Here is a 12,304-nt window from a genome sequence, read left to right on the forward strand (position 1 = left end):
GAGCTTGATTTTGATCTTTCGTCCCCAACTCGGCCAAGAGCTGCTCTCTCATCTTCTGCAGCTTTTGGTCTACACTCTCTTCTTCCTGTCTGGGCCTTTTCACCAGGCGAAATTCCTCCTCCCATGCTTCACTTCCCGTTCTTCTGGTTGTTCTGGCAGAATAACTGTCGGCCTCATCGTTTTCTATTAGCTCCCTCACCCTTCTTCCATGAACCCTAGCCTCTGGTTCTTCTTCTCCCCCGGCTCTTCTCCCCCTTTCTCTAGTTTCTCTATTGTTGGTTTGGGAATGGTTGAAGGTAGGCTGAGGTTCATTGGTTTGGGGTTCTTCTACCATGGGCAACACATTCATCGAGGTGCTAAGGCCCCTCTGTTGCATCACCTGCCCCAGCCAGTGTGCAATGTTTTGTAGTTGAAGGGCTATGGTTTGGAGGTCCTGGTTGGACAAGGCAGCTCCGGACACATTCCCTGCCAAGCTTGGCGAGGGGTTGAAAGGGATTGGTGTTTGGTTGTTTGGAGTTGTAGGACTGGAAAAAGAGAACTGTTGCCCCTCTTGGGCAGAGCTCAGGTCATTGGGAGTGTTTGCAAGGTTGTTTTCGTTATGGTTGGCCATTGTGAATCTCAGTGGGTATTGTAAGGGTGGAACTCCGACGATGAAAAGATCTCCTTCGTTCCCACAGACGGCGTCAATTGATGATCTGAGATCCAGAAAATAGGGCTTTACAAGGGTTCTGTGAACTTAGAAAAAGTTTCGCCTGTGAGGAGGGTGTCTCTCCTTTTATCCTGCTTTTCCAGTGGCGTGTCACGACCTTTCTGCTACAGGATCACATTTTCTGTCGTATGGGCTCGTACGTACGGATAATGCAGTGACTGTAACGACCCAGAAACAGGACCGCTACCGGTGCTAGGATCCAGATCGGCTTAAGGCCGCCGGGACCCGTAGCAAGCCTAACATACATCCTACATACCTGTTAAATCCCATACATGATCATACAAATACATGAAACTATCAACTTTTTCTTTCATTTACCAAGCTTAATCTGTGCATGCACAAACTCATAACCATAAAACCCCACACTGGAGCCCTTATCAAATGCTCCAATGGGGTAACATATCATACATTAAGCTTGGTTTATACAAGCATCATTAAAACATTTCATAGATCATGTGCAAAGGGATTAACCATACATACTCTGGTCAAGCACAACTCTAATCCTCAATATACATCATTACATATCTTACAATACTATTGATTACAATACATGCCAATTTATCATGTCCACTACTATTCTATTACATAGACCTCTCTTTTACCCTTGAAAACTTCTTGGACTGTCTCTGACCTGCACACCTGGGGTTAGGGAAAAGGGGTGAGCTACTAGAGCCCAGTGAGCAGAATAGTAAAACATTATATTAAAATTCATGCTTTCATGAAATGCATCACATCACAAACAAACCACATTAAGGATGAACTTGTCACCAATAGCCCTCTACATATCCAATAGTGCCACAACGTAGAATGGGTCCTGGTCTTTCCCTTACATATCATATCATAACATTTCCAATGTTCCAGGGACGTAGAATGGGTCTTTTTGGACTTCCGTACCATATCATCAGCATTTCATATCATTTCATACGAGGGCTGATAGAGCATATTTTAGTCCATTTTATCATTACGTTCTTGATGTTTATTTACATCTTTTCTACTTAATTTTGTGGTTTTAATTATGTTTTGCAGATATTAGGTGTAAAGAGACAATCTGGAGAAAATGCTCTTAAAACTGCCGAAAAGTGCCAAAAAAGGAAAGTTTCCAAATAAGGAAAGTTTTCAGAAAAGGAAAGTTTTCAAATGAGGAAAGTGCAGAAGCAAAAGCAAACATGGAAAGCTCAGTCAGAAGATTATTTGAAATTCAAATCGCAGATCTTTCTTTCCTTGTTCAAAGATGTGCACACACTGCAGCAGTCATATCTTCCTATTTAGGCAGCAAGATCTCAAAGAGATGCTCTTCCTCTTCTGCATTCAATATTCAAATTTCAAAAGAGGCTCCACCTAAAAAGGAATGTATGGACAAGCATATCTTCCCCTTTGAAGATCAAAATTCGTGCATCCTTCCTATTCAGAAACAATCTGCGCGCTTTCCTCTTCTGAGAGCCATCTGCGCACCTTCCTTTTCTGCAACAACTTGGGCAGCAAGTTGCACATGGGCAGCATCTTGGGCAGCCTCTACACTAATTAGGAAGTAAGGTCAGCATCTAAACTTATTTAGGAAGCACAATCTGCGCCTCCTTCCCTTTTTGAGACCAAACCGCGCGCACCAACTTCCTTCCGCAGTGCATTTTCGCGCAGCCTTCCTTCTGAAGCCGAAAAGCGCGATTCTTTCCTTTTCAGACACATCTTGGGCAGAAAATACCTCTTGGGCAGTAAGTATGACCTAGGGCAACACTTCTCAACTATAAAAAGCCACATAAGAAGCCTCTAGAGGGCCCTTAAGCTCCCCTTGGGAGACACCTACGAAATTCACATCTCTTCTTCTACCTTTTTCTTTTCTTTTATTTTTGATTTTGTTTCAGCCATGAGAGGCTGAAATATTTTATTCTAGTTGAAGATTAGGTGATACTTTGGTTGTTTTATGGATTGGGAGACTTGATCAAACATGGTTTATCTTTTGGTTATTCAATATTCATGCAATCTCATGCTTAATTCCATTGTTGCTTTGTTGTTTTGATCAATATGGCCAATTGATTCTTGATTGCAAGGTAATTAATTGTTAGTTTGGATGATTTAAGTCCGTAATTGCTTAGATTATTCTTACATGAGAACACTTGGGATAAAACCCAAGGAAATTGTATGATCTAGCGTTATCTTCATACGTTTGGGTAGCTAGGATTGGATCTCTCTATTTCTTAATGCAATTGACAATTGTTTTGATGCCTAAGGCCCAAGGACGTTCCTTGGCAATTTGTTAATTAGTAATTAATTAGAGGACGTTCCCTAATTGGTTTAATCATAAGGAGAGATAATGGTGGTGAGAAGCGTCTTCCATCTCCATAACTATTCTATTGAATCAACCCAAAGGAAACTAAGTGTCAATGATCAATCCAAACAACTAAAGTGGATCCAACTCTTCAACTAGATCTTTCTCATTATTTATTTCTCTTTTATTTTGTTATTTGCTTATTTTAATTGCTTTCAGTAGTTTGTTAATCAAATCAATCTCAAACCCCCATTTTACTTTTACTGCAATTTATTTTTATTCCGCTTTCAGTTTTATCTCGTTTTCAGTTTATCTCGTTTTGAGTTTTCTTCTTTTTCAGTTTATTTTTGTTTCAGTTTATTTTATTGGTCTTGATAAGGAAAATAGGTAAGTTCTCAATTCCCTGTGGATTCGATCCTTTCACCACTATCTGCAGTTGTAAATTGTTGATAACCAGAAAGGTTATTTTTGACCGGCTTCGACAACCGCGAGTCAAAAATTGGCGCTGTTGCCGGGGAGTTGATTTAACTTATTTGTTTTTTTTTCTGGACCAAATTCCAAAAAAAAAAAAAAAAAAAACACTCTGCGCAGAACCATCTTCTGAAACATCTCAATCGCAGATTTGAATCATGGATGAGGAAATTACACCTTTTCGCCACGCAGAACTTTATGAACAAATCGCTGCTGCGAGAAGTTTTGTTATAGACCAAGCTGAACAAGCTCTTGAAGTACGTCCATGATGGGGAGACCAACCAAATTATGGCTATAAAGGGGCTAACTACTACAAAGACTATCAAGCCCAAGAAATACCTCAAGATCCCAGAACTAATTTTCGTAAGATGTTGGAAACTTTGCAAAATCTCCAACAGGAAGTGGATCGAGTAGCCGCCAAATGGAGAGAAGACATGGTAAGAAAAGAGGAAGAGCGTGAAGCTGATGAAAGATGGCAAGTGCTAGAACGAGTTGCTGAAAAAACACAACCAGAACACTGTTTGTCCCAACAAACAGATCAAACAGAACTTGTTGATAATTCAAATATCATTGATTATTTGAGCAAAGATAATTTTGATATAAAAGATGGTATTCTAACCAATGATTCATGCAGGGAGGCTAGCCAAGAAGATGATGAAAGTCAGGAAGAACCAAAATTGAAAGAAACTGACTGTTGCATCCAACAGATGGACTGCAGCCATGCGCAGAATGAACAGAAGCAGATCGCACCACTTCAGCTTGGTGCGCAGATCAACCTTGCGCAAGACAGTCCTACAACACTTCCAATCGCACCTCTTCAGACCAATCTTGCGCAAAAAGGAGTACCTGAAAGCCTTTTAGATGCGTCCTTTCAGTTTCCATCGCAGATGAGCTCCTCCAGTCCTCCCTTTCAGTCAGATCTTGCGCAGAAGGAGGAAATTGAAACCAATTCAGCCATAGATCCAATGCAACCAGCCCATGCCCGCAAGGAACAAATGGTACTCCAAGCACCTAAACCAAAGGACCATGCGGATCAATGCCTTCCCAAACCTCCGGATAAGGTAGAGTTTGTTTTGCCTGAATTAAGTACTAAATTGCAGCTAGCCATAGAGAAACATGAATTGGAGTTCAAAGTGCTTCCCAATCATCTCAAAAATGCAAACATAAGGGCTAGAGGCACACCTCATCTGAAAGAAGAGAAGCTAATCATGTTGCTTCATGAGTACATGGAAAAAATAAGATGGGTTTTGACTAAATCAAAAGGAGTGCTACACTTTTTGCTCAATGCAGTTGGGACTCTCTTCCCTTCTCCAATTACTTGAGCCTTGATCAAGTGGATCGCACCATGCACACCACACCCAGGGGAGTACTCAGTTTCCTTTGTTCTTTTATGTTTCTTATACATTGAGGACAATGCATGATTTAGGTGTGCGGGTGCATATTCCTGAATTTTTACTTTTTGAGTTTATTTTTGCTTTGATTTTTTGTTTGCTTGCATTAGTTGAAAATTTTCATTTTTGCTTTCAATAACACACACAGATAGCCACAGTTTTTTTTTATTATTTATTTTGTTTCCATTTTTGAGATGCTTTACTCATCATATGAACTATGTTGGATGAGCTTTTCTTTCCATGACCCCATTGATGTGATGACTCTTTAAACTTATGTTGAATCAATTGCAGTGGGTTATATTCATGCTTGAGAATTGCCTTTTGAATTGAATCTTTGAGTTTGCCATGGTGAAAAATATATTGATGACCCTCAATTGATTGAGAATAAATTAAAGTTGTGTGAATGAACTTAATGTGACTTGATTTAGCGATTGGTGTTGATTTGCCCAAATCATTGAGAGAAAGAAAATTCAGCAAAGGCAAAGACCTCAAAAGCACAAATTGAAAATTGTTCCAATAGTCAAAAGACTATGAACAAGGCAAGTAGCCTCTTGGATAGGTGACCAACTGAAAAATAAAAACCTTCAAATCAAAAATAGGTTGGTGACCTTTCCAAGCGAGATCTAAAGTGCAAAAGCCTGAATAAAGTACTTCAAGGTAAGGGCAAGTCACTCCGAAAGCTAGAAAAAGTTTTTAACAAAAATGTGCATGTATGGTCTCCCTTGAGGAAAATAAATCCTAGCCATGGTAAGTAAAGGGAAACAAGGAAAGAAGGTGAATAATCTTCATGCATATATTCTTCACTGCAATGCTTCAAAATAGGTGTCTAGAGTAAGAGTTTAAGTGGAAATAAGGATCAAGTAGCAAAGAAAGCTTGTTTGACTATGTTCATTTGCTTGAGGACAAGCAAAAAGCTAGGTGTGGGGATATTTGATAGAGCATATTTTAGTCCATTTTATCATTACGTTCTTGATGTTTATTTACATCTTTTCTACTTAATTTTGTGGTTTTAATTATGTTTTGCAGATATTAGGTGTAAAGAGACAATCTGGAGAAAATGCTCTTAAAACTGCCGAAAAGTGCCAAAAAAGGAAAGTTTCCAAATAAGGAAAGTTTTCAGAAAAGGAAAGTTTTCAAATGAGGAAAGTGCAGAAGCAAAAGCAAACATGGAAAGCTCAGTCAGAAGATTATTTGAAATTCAAATCGCAGATCTTTCTTTCCTTGTTCAAAAATGTGCACACACTGCAGCAGTCATATCTTCCTATTTAGGCAGCAAGATCTCAAAGAGATGCTCTTCCTCTTCTGCATTCAATATTCAAAGTTCAAAAGAGGCTCCACCTAAAAAGGAATGTATGGACAAGCATATCTTCCCCTTTGAAGATCAAAATTCGTGCATCCTTCCTATTCAGAAACAATCTGCGCGCTTTCCTCTTCTGAGAGTCATCTGCGCGCCACCTTCCTTTTCTGCAACAACTTGGGCAGCAAGTTGCACATGGGCAGCATCTTGGGCAGCCTCTACACTAATTAGGAAGTAAGGTCAGCATCTAAACTTATTTAGGAAGCACAATCTGCGCCTCCTTCCCTTTCTGAGACCAAACCGCGCGCACCAACTTCCTTCCGCAGTGCATTTTCGCGCAGCCTTCCTTCTGAAGCCGAAAAGCGCAATTCTTTCCTTTTCAGACACATCTTGGGCAGAAAATACCTCTTGGGCAGTAAGTATGACCTAGGGCAACACTTCTCAACTATAAAAAGCCACATAAGAAGCCTCTAGAGGGCCCTTAAGCTCCCCTTGGGAGACACCTACGAAATTCACATCTCTTCTTCTACCTTTTTCTTTTCTTTTATTTTTGATTTTGTTTCAGCCATGAGAGGCTGAAATATTTTATTCTAGTTGAAGATTAGGTGATACTTTGGTTGTTTTATGGATTGGGAGACTTGATCAAACATGGTTTATCTTTTGGTTATTCAATATTCATGCAATCTCATGCTTAATTCCATTGTTGCTTTGTTGTTTTGATCAATATGGCCAATTGATTCTTGATTGCAAGGTAATTAATTGTTAGTTTGGATGATTTAAGTTCGTAATTGCTTAGATTATTCTTACATGAGAACACTTGGGATAAAACCCAAGGAAATTGTATGATCTAGCGTTATCTCCATACGTTTGGGTAGCTAGGATTGGATCTCTCTATTTCTTAATGCAATTGACAATTGTTTTGATGCCTAAGGCCCAAGGACGTTCCTTGGCAATTTGTTAATTAGTAATTAATTAGAGGACGTTCCCTAATTGGTTTAATCATAAGGAGAGATAATGGTGGTGAGAAGCATCTTCTATCTCCATAACTAATCTATTGAATCAACCCAAAGGAAACTAAGTGTCAATGATCAATCCAAACAACTAAAGTGGATCCAACTCTTCAACTAGATCTTTCTCATTATTTATTTCTCTTTTATTTTGTTATTTGCTTATTTTAATTGCTTTCAGTAGTTTGTTAATCAAATCAATCTCAAACCCCATTTTACTTTTACTGCAATTTATTTTTATTCCGCTTTCAGTTTTATCTCGTTTTCAGTTTTCTTCTTTTTCAGTTTATTTTTGTTTCAGTTTATTTTATTGGTCTTGATAAGGAAAATAGGTAAGTTCTCAATTCCCTGTGGATTCGATCCTTTCACCACTATCTGCAGTTGTAAATTGTTGATAACCAGAAAGGTTATTTTTGACCAGCTTCGACAACCGCGAGTCAAGGGCCAATGGATCATTCAATGTTCATCCACATCAACAACATAATATGCAATGCAACATATTCGTGAATTCTAATGCAAACAACCTAATATATCTCATGGCATTCATGATACGTGAATCATGCTAAAACTTTCATTAATTTAAACATAGTTCTGTTCTACTCACCTCAGGCTAGCTCTAAAAAGACTCTGAAGCAGCTATCTCACTGCTGGGGTCCTCGATTCCTCGGGTCCGAACCTACACAAGTGGACTCAAATGAGGGACCAAACATAGACTAACATGACTCTAAACAATTCCCCAAAAACCCCCTAAAACACCTTAAAACAATCATAGAAAACATGCAAAGGAAGGCTGAACAGGGCACTTTCAGCGGCAGGTTCGGCGCCGAAAGTCCCTCCAGAGCCGAAACTCAGTCACTTTCGGCGGCACCTTCGGCGGCCGAAACTCCCCTCCAGAGCCGAAAGTCCAACTTTCGGGGGCAGGGTTCGGCAGCCAAAAGCTTGCCTCCACAGGCAGGTTCGGCGGCCAAAAGTCCTTCGGCTGCCAAACTTGAGTTCTTCCTAAGTGGCAGAACTCAGCCTCCTCATGCACATTTTGCCTCCCAACCCTTTCAAACATGCATTTAGCTACTCTACAACATGCATACTCACATACATAAGCAAATAGGGGTCTCAAACTATCCTAAACCCCAACAACAACACAAATAGCAACTCATACAACATACATTATCCATAAACTCAACATTAATCCTAACAACAATCAACTAACTTAAACATGCATTTCTACCCCATAAACCTCATAAAACTTGCTTAAAACATAGAATGAGCTAAAGATCTACTCTTACCTCTTGAAGATTGAGAGGGGAGGCGACCTAAACTTGGAGAGATGGAGGAAAAGAGCTTCGAGGTCTCCAAGCTTCAAATCTTGATCTTAGCTCCAAAAATCTTCAAAATCAAGTTAAAACTCGTTAAAACTTGAAAGATTTGAGGAAAATCATCAAAACCAAGCATGGGAGGGCATGGACTCACCGTTGACCGAAAATAGGGGAGAAAACTCGCCCATTTTCGGCCATGGGGCCTTTTATAGGTGGCTGGCCAGACCACCTTCGGAAGCCAAAGGTGACTCCAAAACTCCACCATGTTCGGCGGCCGCCGAACCTGAATTTTCCTCTATGGTCATTTTCATTCAAAACTCAATTTCTTTCTTACTTAAAACCATAAAATACATGAAAACATATTATAAAAATATGATTTTTATCCTTCTAGAGGTTTTCGACATCCGAGATTCCCCCGGACGGTAGAAATTTCGATACCGGAGTCTAGCCGGGTATTACAGTGACCCTCCCTGTGTCAGGCGGCCATTTAATTCCCTCCGGCGCACAAGTGGACAAGGCTACGAAGTGATTGGACTTATTGTCCTTTCCTCTCACGACAGGGTTGGAGAGAAAGAGACCGAACCCAGTGGTGGTCCGGTCTCAGGGCCAAACGTGCTGGGCCGGTCTGACTGGGGTTTGGGTGTACCCCGATCTTAAGGCTGAGCGGGCTGGTCCTAGTTCATGCGAGAGACTGGAAGGCCTCCAAGTAATAGGCTGTCGTCATGGGTCTGGCCCCAGACCGAGATGGAAAAATCCATCGATCATCAAGAAGTATTATTAAGCGTTAGTTATTTTACAATTCCATAATGGAAGGTTGATAGTAATTAAACTATTTGATTTATAAATAAAAAAAAATATTTTTATTAATTAATTTAAGGACTGAAAAGTTACTTTTATTTAAACCATACAATAAATATTTGCCCATGACTTTACATAATCTTATCAAAAAAAAAAAAAAATCAATATGGAGATTTCACATTTATTTGCCCCCAATAATTTTAAAACACTTTTATCAATATCGTAAGATCACTCATTATTATTGCCCCTTTTCTTAAAATTTTTATTCTACTCCTCAAAATAAAAAGTATATTATAATTTTTTTTATAAACAATTATCATATTATTATATCCAGAAAAAAAAATTATCACAAAAAACATTTCACCTTTATTTGCCCCCAAACATTTGAAAATACACTTTCACAAATATCGTCCCCGATTAAGGAATCCTTCTATATATTTAATTATTTTTATGATTTAATTATTCATATATTAAATTTACGTTAATTATCGTTATAATCTTTTGAATATATTTATATTTATATTTTTATTGAAATATTTATAATCTCAAATTAGTTTATAAGTATTTATATTATGATTTTAATTTATTTTCTATTATTTAAGTATTTAATTATTAAAGTTACATAAATTATTATCATTCTCTTTTTTTAAATAATTTTAAAATTAATTTTTCACTGCAAATGAAATTTAATTTATTATTTAATGAAATGTCAACTATATTACATCTTGTTTTTCCTCTATCTTTTTGCCTTTCCTTTTTCCTTAACCAATATTTTAAGATACATTACCTTAATAATAATAATAATAATAATAATAATAATAATAATAATAATAATAATAATAATTTTTATTATCATTTAAAATTTATCAAAAATATTCGTATACTTTTTATGATATCTGTTTAATTAGAGTCGTTAGTTTATTGAATGTGTAAATTTAATTGCTAGCTATGTAACCAATTAAATTTTTATATATTTCAATTTATTTTAAATAATTAATATTTTATTTAATATATTATAATGAGCAAATAATAAATGATATAAAATTAATATTAGTTGACTTTAAACTAATTAAAGTGAACAATTACAATTTTATTTTAATTGAATATTTAAATAAATAATTATTAATAGATAACAATTTTATTTATAATGTATAAGTATAATATTTTATATTATTATTATAGAATAAAATTAAATATATTTTTATGTAAACCTTTTCTATTTATTATTATATTAATATAATAAATATAATTTTCTTTTGATGGAAAGGAGATATATTAAAATATATTTTAAATCTCTTATGATAAGGACCAACAATATTTTAATGAAAGAAAATTATTTAAGGCATTTGTAATATTTTTCATCCCATAATACACATTCTAATTGAAATCACTCAAAATAGTCACAGCTTCATTATTGAGTAGGAAAATATCTCAAATGACAATTAGGCTCATGCCACTTCTATATATATAGAAAGCAATGCCAAAGGACTTCATGCATCATTAGATTCTTTAGTGATCATAAGCATCACCATAAACTCACTCTCTATCTTTCTTTTTTCAAAAACTAAAAATGACACTATGGGGCAAATTAGATGTACATTTTTGGATCGATGCTCATGCAGATCAGTTTCATGATGTCTTTAGTTGCCGACCACACCATATATCCAATATGTCCCCTCACAAAATTCAAGGTTGTGATCTTGATGAAGGTCAATGGGTAAGGAAGGCGCTATTGTCTGGAAATATTTTCATGGTAAGCATTTAATCTTTTTCAATTGTAATTTTCTTTTTTTTTTTCCTAAAAATTATTAATCAAGTATAAAATTAAAAAATAGATGGGTCTGCCAAAGTGGCTAAGGATTTAGTTGAAACCATCGATGATGTGAATTTGTTAACCGTTTTCAAAGTGATCGAAGTAGATCTGTTGAAAGAATATAAGAGTTACAAGTTGACCCTTCAAGCTACACCTAAAGGAGAGGGCAGTGTGGTGCGTTTGACCTTAGAATATGAGAAGATCTATGAGAATATACGATATCCTTACTCCTTGCTAGAGTTTATTGTCCAATTTAGTAAGGATGTTTCTCATCTCGTGAAATACCAGAAGAAATGATCATGGAACATGTTATGCTCTAAAATGTGATTTGCATAATAATTAAATAAATGCTCTATAATGAAGCACCAATGACCATGCATCTTTGCATAAGAACTTGTACCTACAACGATATTAAATCTTAAAACCATGTTTGTGTTTTATAATAATTATAATTCCTTTATTAATATCTATTTAAATCTTTAATATTCTAATCGATGATCATCCTATTTGATTTAAAAATCTATTTCTCCAAATTTTATATTTTAATAAGTAAGGAAAGATATCATAAATAAGAGCGAAGTCTAGCAACTTAAATTTAATATGGAATGAAAAATACTCATAAAAACTTACCGACATAAGCTATGTTATTCATATTCAGGAATCTCTTCACGGATCATTTCTTCTTTTTCAAACAATGATTAGTAGCATTGTTCAAATCTAATTTTCCTAAAATTTTCAATCAATTTTATGTTTATCAAGATGTATTAAAAAATAATCAAGCATAATATGTAAAATTAGAAGATTATGATCTTATCAAGGCACACTTATATATATCATAATTTAGAGGATATAGCCTCTGTTCGTTTATAAAGAATAAATTTTTAAAAAATATTTATTATGAAAAATATTTTCTAAGAATAAAAATAATTTTTAAGAAAATAACTTTTTTATTTGTGATTTTAGAAAATGATGTCAATAAATTTACATACAATAGTGTAAATTTATATATAGTAATCTGAAAATGACTCTATCTCTTAAAAAGAATTTTTTTTTCTTTAAGTAATAAAATATTTTTCCTTAGTTAAGTGGTTTATTTGCATGAAAATATTTTTTCACATTTTTATATTTGAAATATTCATAAAATAAAAATGATTTAATTTTTTCTGTAAAATATTTTCTATTAATTAATTTTTTTCAATATTTCAAATATCAAAAAATTTAAAAACATTTTCATGCAAACAA

General features: G+C 35.6%; 1 pseudogene; it reads left to right on the forward strand.

Moving 5' to 3' along the window:
• The first annotated feature begins 10,784 nt into the window (after positions 1-10,784).
• On the forward strand, positions 10,785-11,359 carry LOC110607617 (annotated as a pseudogene).
• Positions 11,360-12,304: the final 945 nt, after the last annotated feature.

This window comes from Manihot esculenta, chromosome 17 (assembly GCF_001659605.2).
Source record: "Manihot esculenta cultivar AM560-2 chromosome 17, M.esculenta_v8, whole genome shotgun sequence".
NCBI lineage: Eukaryota > Viridiplantae > Streptophyta > Magnoliopsida > Malpighiales > Euphorbiaceae > Manihot > Manihot esculenta.